Below are 10,047 nucleotides of genomic sequence, written 5' to 3' on the forward strand. Positions count from 1 at the left end.
ACATAATTTTCCGAAATTGAAATACTTCATGACAGGATATGAATATCGTAAGACATTATCACTTGATAAATTTTTGTTCAATATTGACAACTGATGTGGTCGTTGTTTCCCACGTACAACAGGGTGCAGTCTAAACTAACACTAACAGTCAAAATATTGAGGTGTAATTTGATGGGGGCACTGTTTGTATTAGGCTCATTGTATGAATCATATGCATGTGCTTCATACTTTATCTTCATTTATAAGATAGTTAAACAACCGTAATTTAGTAAACCTCCTAAAATTTTAGAGATTTGTGTAATTTACATAATTTAATTAACTCTTTATATTTGTATTTTTTATATTATGAAATTATGATGAGAAGCAGACAATTAAACAAAAAGTCAAAAATCTCAACTGAATGGACCCAATACTTGGATGTGTTCGGAGCATTTTGTAACAAAGAGTAGCAGCAATTAACCTAGTATTGCACAATGACATGTATGATGACGAATGCTGGCCCCATTCTCAAGACCAATTTGAGTAATTCACTGTTCACATGCGGTTTGCACTTTGCACGTTATAACGCGCCGTTCTTTCTCTCTATTCGGATTTTATTGACTGAATCACTGAATGAAATAAATTTATATTATTATATAGTAGTCGGTGCTTCTAGTTCTATTATTTATATATGTTGCTACTATTCATAACGCGACCTTCTTTCTAATCGGATTTTATTGATTGACTAAAATAAATTGTTCATTATATTTATATTATCATATAGTACTCGGTGCTTCTAATTTCATAGTCCATATGGGTGAGTGTCACTGTTTTACAATATGTATCTACTCAACTAATAACTAATGTGACCGCTTACGATATGTTATCATTTACTTTAGCAAAGTTGATGTGCATAAAAAATGCTTATCGGAGTTTTTTTTTGTTTTGTTATTTTGGATAAGATTTTAGGAATAATATTGGGTAGTTGAATAGGGTAAGTATTACGATGTAAAATTTAAAAATTAACAAAAAAAACTCTTAGATTTGCTAATTTTAACTAAACACCCCAATATATAAATTTTTTGTAAAATGACAAAAACACCCCTACCCACCCATAGTGCCAGATTCCGACCACCATCGCCGAAATTTGACCGAAAAATTGCGTTACGACGCAGACCGGTTGGATTTGACCGATCGTGCGTCGACATGGCCTTTTCTGGCCAGATCTACGACCAGATCTGGCCTTCGACGGCTGTAAAAGGCCAGATTTGGTAGTCAGCGACGACCAAAGATATGGCCGTTGTTTACTGTCAACGATGACCATTTCTTTGGCCGCCAGATCTGGCCTTTTCCGGCCAGATCCACTGTGGATCTGACCGAAAAAGACCAAATCGACGAATTATCGGCCAGTTCCGGTGGTTTCTAAGCCGTTGTAACAGATTTCGGCAACCACCGGTGGTTGTCAGAATCTGGCAACTATGGGTGGTTGGGGGTATTTTTGTTAATTTTTAAACTTTTTTTCTAGGGGTGTTTAATTAAATTAATAAACTTAAAGGGGTCTAAAAATAATTAAAAATAGAATAATATTTCCCAAATAATTAAACAAATAGGTATTTTGGGAATAGGATAGAGAATAGGGTATGAAAAAATAAAACAAACGCACCCTTAAATATGATAAACCCATTGGACAACGATAGCTAGACTATGTTACACTTGGAGCCAAACCATATAATTAGTTTATATATTTGATATTTGATTTTGACACCAACTATTCGCACGTGCAAAGTGCTAAACAGACTTAGAAATTACACATGATATGGAAATGTGTAATGAAAGAATAAACAAGAAACTATTTTTAAAGTGGTTCGGATGCTCAAAAGCGAATCATACATCCACTGTATTTGTATTGATGAATGATTGCAATCAGGTCGCGAGTAGCGAGTTGAGCTACCATCTAAAGTAAATTTGAATACAGAGAAAGAGTTTGCTTTTTGAGGATTAGAAGTGTCTGGATCCCATAAATGAGAGAGGAGCCCTCTATTTATAGTCAAGGGATTCAAGGTAGTAATCATGATTTTACAGTTGAGTAGGTGTGGTACAATTTCTAACTTGATTCCCATTGGTTGACTATACCTGAGATATCTTTAAATCGCGTAAGGCTTAGGTAGGTGGACAATTCCTAGCCATCATAAGCCAAGCCTTCACCTGCCACGCTGACGACAACTTTACTTCTCTCATCCTTGTGTGACGTGGTAGTGTTTGGACGGCACAAAGCCTTCCTGAACTCTAATTGGCCTTTGCTGTCGTGAGCTTTGTCAGCCCTGATTTTTTAGGCATAACAGATGCCCCCCAATTCTCAAGGTTTAAGGATTGAATCTTGAGAACTTCATGTTTATGCCGTGACCTGCCTTATCCTGAGAGACACTTGATCGAGCTGCATGAGACAAGCAGTTAAGATGATGTGAAACTAGTGGTTCAGCCTGACCAGCGAGCTGTAAGGAGGTCGCAGTATAAGTCTTTTAGAATAGCACAAACGACCTGAGGTGGTCTTCCCCCATAGGTTCAGCGACTTGGGTCGGACCTTACTCAATGCAATACCAACATGTTTTGGACTTCATCCGTCGCTCACGACCTGAAAATACTTAGCACATTTTTGCTGAAAGCTAGGAATCACACCGTCTCGAGATCACTATATGGAGAAGAGTGTTTTACTCGAATGACCTCTTCAGATGTTATCCGTTGCGCTCGACAGCCGATCTGGTCAATAAAGTAAACTTTATTCTGACAGATGTGTCTCTTGCGCAATAAGTGTCAGCCATGCACATTAAATACAAGTCATGCTGAAACGACATTCCCTTTCAAAGCATTAAATGCAGATGAGGGTGCATTTAACGTAAATGAGATAGCCACACCGACGCTTGGTTACTACAATGGAGGGGAACGTCGATTGGCATCCACGAAATGTGAAGGTTACCCTTCACGAGGATTAACGACACGTGGTCGTAATCAATGGCAAGAAACATGTCCCGCCCAAGCGTCGCTTGCTAGGGAAACCAACCCTCGTTTTCCCCCCTATAAAACCCCAGGTTTGCTTCAAGTTTTATCACATAACTTAATTTTCAGAGAGAAAAGCAAAACTTTTGCACTTGTGAAATCAGTCTGTTCTTCTTCTAGTTGATGCACATTTGTCGTTACAACAGGAAGTTCGTCCCCAACAATCAAGAGATAAGGAGAACTTTCCTTCATTTTCCTCTTTTATTTCTATCAAAAGCTTGACTTTACAGTAATGGTGGGTATGAATTGCCTGGTAAACCTACACGATGCATGTTTTTGGATAGTGTTCGAAAAGGAACACTTTTAAAAGTGAAAACTTGGGGCACGGATCCTTGGGAATTCATTCTCGAGGGTTTTTAAGGTTTCTTTTGCTCTTTCATGTCATCGTACAAGACACTGTACGTAGACAGAGTCATCTTTGCATGTCGCTCCTTTTTCAGACTTTAGGAGCAACAAACACTTTTAAGACCAGAGCAGCTAAGGGGATGAACCCATAGGCACGGAGCACCTCAGCGGGTCCCGTGAAAGAGACATTATCAATGGCCACTCGGGACGAGATACAGAAAATGGTGGACCAGTTCGCGCTTAGCGTAGACGTCTACCAGTATAAGACATACACAGCTCGGAACCCCCCAAATGGAATGGCCACAATCACCGAGGCGATCTTTGTTAGTGTATATTAGTGTATGCCCTAGAAACCATTCGTGTTGTCGGTTTCAGAGCATTTTGTCTTGTATCTATATATAATAAATAATAGAAGAAAGAATTCTTCAATTCATATATACAAATTGCTTCCTTTATTTAGTCATGTATTTAAAATAAAATACGTATATGAATTGTCTAGATGATTCATATAATTGGTAAATGAATTATCGAAAAGGGTTTCCTACAGAAGCAATATAATTTGGGCAACTATATTGCATAGTAGGCATATTGGATGATTCCGAAAGATATCATAAGTTGATATAAGTACGGATGACGATAATAGTCATGTCACTGGGGCATTGGTATGGATTAGCGGTTGGTGAACTGTTTTTTGAACGTGATCGAATAACGACAAATCACTTGGAAAAGCATGTAGTTAATGATTTATGGTTTAGTTATATCAATGCACGATATAGTCCTTTGACCTGAGACATTGTGGTCGGATCTGATACGAATGCGTATGGTTCATACGGTGCATAAGTACGAGACTAGTCATGTGTCGTATGATAAAGCCTATTTGGTCATGTGTTGTTCATATGCAGAAACGAATAATGGTCAAGAAGGGATCCATTGACTCGGAAATATAGGATTAAGAGTACGCTGACTCCATTCAGATTCGAGTTCCTAGTCGAACGCCGATAAATGTCGGAAATAAGAATCTCTGGCCAAAGTCTATTATTAGTCATACAAAAGCAAGTTTGTGATGACGAGTTCTGGACATATTGATCGACGATTCAATAGAATATCGAGTTTAGGATTTTGAAGTTTCATGAATCCGTGCTCGATCAAGATTATATTAATGGAGAGACTTTACCTTCATGGTACATATGATCCGAAATGGGTTCGATGAAGTATTTTTTTCATTGTGGTTTAGGTACTATGACACATTGCCTGATGTTTACCATAGTCGTTGAGCCTCTGGACAGGTTTCTGGATTCATCCAGAACTGACTCACGGCTAATCCATGGTGGACCTACATGGTCACACCAATAGCCTTGAGAAGTTAGAGAAGGATGAGAGAGAGAAATGATTATCCGAAGAGGGCTAGCACCTTCCGAGGGTAATGACGAGATTTCTATGGTAATAGTTATATAGAAAATTGTTTGTGACATTTTAAGGGTTAAAATGGTCAAGCAATAATTAATTATATTTAATTATTATATCTTAAAGCGTTAAGATTAATGAGATGAATGAAAACAACCCTTTAATGGTTAAAGGGTAAAAGGGTAAATTTATAGGTTGTTAATGTAAACTAGTTTAGTTTACATGAGGCCCTTGAATAATATTGATTATTCAAAGGGTAAAATAATAAATTCGTGGGCTTATTTTGAAATAATATTTTATTGGGATCCACGTTTAGGCGAATCAGTACTCGGTAGAGAGAATTCTACTCTTCATACAGTGGACTTCCAGAAGGCCAAGCTTGAGAAGAGGGGTGAGGACAATAAGGAGCTGCAAAGGACAATGGTCTGACTCACCAGAGAGTATGGCAAGAAAGAAGGAGTTGAAGGCGAACTCTAAGCGTGCCAGGAAGGCGGAGGAGGAAAGAGCTTGACTGTGGGAAAATTCTGAGAAATAGAAGAGGGCTCTAGAGGTGGACCTTTAGCTGTTCCAAGGGCAAGTCACTTCATTAACTGAACAGATGAAGTGAGAGAAGGGCTACTGATTGGACAATACAAGCCATTTACAGCCAGCGATCGAGGAATGCGGGAATGGACTTCTTTGACCTCTCGAATGAATATCAGGACATCCTTGCCTCCATGGCTGAAGTTGATGATGCCAAGGAGGAAGAGGGACAAGAGTCTCCTCTAGAGGATGACCAGCTGGAGGCACAAATCCCTGAGGACCAAGCAGTTGATCGGGCGGTCGGTGACCAACCAGTGGATACAGTGCTCGCACCTAGAGAGTTTGGAGGCGAGGACCAATGATCGCCTCTTCTATTTTTCACAGCTTTTCCTTTAACTCACTTTTTTTTGGTATCTTCCTGCTGTCCATTGTATTTACTTGGACACGTATATATAAAAGAAATGTTTTCGATCACTTGTGATAGTACCTCTACAATTCGAGCACTTCACAAGACTAACATTATATATCTGATTAGGGAACTTGTAAAAATATTGTAACAAACAAGATCATTCAAAAGAACATGACACAAATATTCCTTTGAGAGAAAGCAGAATGATCTTATTCATAAAAATTACAAGGGAAACTTTACAAGCAAAAGAAATGAACAAGATTAAGAGCGGATTCAAAATTACTGGTACTAGGGGCAAAGATGTTCAACATTCCAAGCTCGCGATACTTTGGAACCGTTAAGCCTCTTGAGGTAATACGTTCCTGATCGTATTACCCTAGCGATGCGGTATGGGCTTTCCCAGTTAGGTCCTAATACCCCCCCACTTAATTCCTTTGTATCGAGAAGGATTTCTTTAAGAACCAGGTCGCTGACCTGAAAGTCTCTTTTCCGGACCTTAGAATCGAAGAACCATTTCGCCTACTACTAGTAAGATGCTATCCTTAACCGAGTCTTGTCGCGACATTCTTTGACTAGGTCCAAACTTGCACGTAAAAGTGCTTTATTGTTTGTCTCATTTAATAGGTCTCTCCGGAGTGAACTAGTCCCTACTTCCACTAGAATCATAGCCTTGCAGCCATATGCTAGCGAGAAGGGCGTTTCTAAAGTAGAGTTCTCGAAGTTGTTCGATATGCCTATAGAACTTCTTGGAGGTTATCAGCCCAATCACCATTGACAACGCCAAACTTGGTCTTCAGTGTGTGCTTGATGGTTCTATAGAAAAGAAGCAAATTTTCTTATTATTTAAATAGAAAAGAAGCACATGACGGTTGCTTTAGCGCTTTTGTCAGCCCATAGCCCCTATTATGATATAAAAACGTCCAAGAAAGGTTAATTTAGTCTGAAAACAGTTAACTCCACAAATTTGGAGAATTAATCATGACACCCGAAAAACTAAAGGTATACTACATGGTTTTGGGCGTGTTTTGTTATTTTCTAAAACATGTAGAAGTTGAAAAAAGGTATTAAACTTTAGGATGTAAATTTTCCCTTGGAATAGTGAGCAAGTGTGTGCGTCAAACTATTGGTGTCTTAGTAGCAAGACTGCAAGCCGATGGTTAGGTTGAAGCTATCAGCAAGACCATCATAATAGGGGCTATGGGCTGACAAAAGCGCTAAAGCAACCGTCATGTGCTTCTTTTCTATTTAAATAATAAGAAAATTTGCTATTGTTTGTTACATCATTTTCCACGTTGGAGTATTATGTTATTATTGTAATATACATTGTTGCTCATTAACTATTATGATGCTTTTTATAATAGTATTTTAGAAAAAGTAAAATTGGATTATCTTTACGAAAAAGATAATTATTAATATTTTAAGAGTTGGATAAAGTAAAATTGGATTTTGAGAATATTAAAACAAATGCATTTTTTTTGTTTTTAGGATAAGATAAGGTAATAATAGTGAATCAAAGGGGCCTAGATTATCAACCAAATTCTCTTCTCTAGAATGATAATTGTTAGAACATATCTTTCATCACCAAAACTAGGGGTGAACGGTTCCGGGTACCCTGTATTTTCCAGGAGAACAAGAACCGGAACCGCACAGTACAGGTTCCAAAAAAAAAAGAACCAGAACCACACAGTGCAGGTTTTTAAATTCAAGGAACCGAAACCTAAAATGCAGGTTCCGGTTCCTTTCCCGGGTACCCTGTAAAAAATAAGCACCCCCCTATTAGTTTAAAAAATGACAAAAATACTTTAAAAGTTTACAAATACACCCCTAACAAATTTTGATTACTCATTCATTTGTGTCCAATGTAACTCATAACCTATAATCTCTAGGCAACACTTCAATTCAATCAATTCATCACAATTCACATCAAATAACTTCACCAAAATCATTCAAACAAATAACAGTATAGAAAGTTAGAAACTGTCACCAACAATGTAATGTTATAATCAATTAAATTTCTAATAATTTAATTAATTACTTATGTTTAATGTTTATAATGTAATATTATAATTAATTAAATTTTTAATCATTTAATTAAGTATTGTAATATTGTTTATAATAGAATGCTATAATTAATTAAGTAATCATACTATAAATTTATAATGTAATGTTATAATTAATAAAATTCTAATTATTTAATTAAGTATTGTGTAAATTAGTAAATTATTAATGTTTATAATATAATGTCATAATCAATTAAGTAATCATTTAGTTATGTAATGTTATAATTAATTATGTGATCATACCATAATGTAATGTTATAATGAATTAAGTAATCATACTATAAATCTATATTTTAATATTGTAAATTATTAAATTTCTAATCATTTAATTAATATACTAATATTTATAATGGAATGTTATAATTGATTAAGTAATCATACTATAAATATATAAGGTAATGTTATAATTAATTAAATTTTTAATCATTTAATTAAGTAATGTAATAATGTAGTAAATTACTAATGTTTATAATGTAATGTTATAAATTTATAACTAATTATGTAATCATTTAACTATGTAATGTTATAATTAATTAAGTGATCATAATATAATGTAATATAATAATGTTATAATATAATTAAGTAATTATTTAGCTATAATGTAATGCTTAATTAATTAAATTTCTGATTATTTAATTAAGTAATCATTTATTTATAATGTAATGCTTCAATTAATGTTTATAATATAATGTCATAATCAATTAAATAATCATCTAATTATGTAATTATACTATAATGAATTAAGTAATTATACTATAAATTTATAATTAATTTGTTTATAATAGAATGTTATAATTAATTAAGTGATCATTTAATTATAATGTAATGTTACAATTAATTAAGTAATCGTACTATAAATTTATAATGTAATGTTATAATTAATTAAATTTCTAATCATTTAATTAAGTATTGTGCTATTGCTAATGTTTATGTAGTAAATTGGTAATTACTAATATTTATAATATAATGTCATAATCAATTAAATAATTATTTAATTATGTAATGTTATAATTAATTATGTGATCATACTATAATATAATATTATAGTGAATTAAGTAATCAGACTATAGATCTTTAATGTAATATTATAATTAATTAAAATTTTAATCATTTAATTAAGTAATGTAATAATGTAGTAAATTACTAATGTTTATAATGTAATGTTATAAATTTATAACTAATTAAGTAATCATTTAACTATATAATACTATAATTAATTAAGTGATCATAATGTAATATATTGTAATAATGTTATAATTTAATTAAGTAATTATTTAACTATAATGTAATGTTTAATTAATTGAATTTCTAATCATTTGTTTATAATGTAATGTTATAATTAATATTTATAATATAATGTCAAAATCAATTAAGTAATCATCTAATTATGTAATGTTATAATTAATTATGTAATCGTACTATAATGAAATGTTACAATGAATTAAGTAATCATACTATAAATCTTTAATACATATTATAATTAATTTGTTTATAACAAAATGTTATAATTAATTAAGTAATCATTTAATTATAATATAATGTTGCAATTAATTACGTAATCGTATTATAAATTTATAATGTAATATTGTAATTAATTAAATTTCTAATCATTTAATTAAGTATTGTGCTAATGTAGTAATGTTTATGTAGTAAATTAGTAATTACTAATATTTATAATATAATGTCATAATCAATTAAGTAATCATTTAATTATGTAATGTTATAATTAATTATGTAATCATACTATAATGTAATGTTATAGTGAATTAAGTAATCATATTATAAATTTTTAATATAATATTATAATTAATTAAAATTTTAATCATTCAATTAAGTTTGTACTAATGTTTATAATGAAATGATATAATTGATTAAGTAATTATACTATAAATCTATAATGTAATGCTATAATTAATTAAAATTTTAATTATTTAATTAAGTAATATACTAAATGATATAACTTATAAGTCAATTAATTAAGTAGTAATCTATTAATGTAATGTTATAATTAATTATACTATAAATCAATTAAGTAATGTTATAAAATTATAATTGATTAAGTAATTATTTAACTATAATGTAATATTATAATTGATTAAGTATGATATTTAACTAGTAATTAAATTTATTAATGTTTATCAATTTATCATATATAATTAATTAATTGCTAATTTACTATAGATATACTTAGAACTTGATAATTGAAATAAATAACTAAATATATTATTATTTAATCAAATATACTATTTTATTCAAAAATAATCCTTTTAATAA

Source organism: Pistacia vera, unplaced genomic scaffold (genome assembly GCF_008641045.1).
Source record: "Pistacia vera cultivar Batoury unplaced genomic scaffold, PisVer_v2 Contig257, whole genome shotgun sequence".
Taxonomy (NCBI): Eukaryota; Viridiplantae; Streptophyta; class Magnoliopsida; order Sapindales; family Anacardiaceae; genus Pistacia; species Pistacia vera.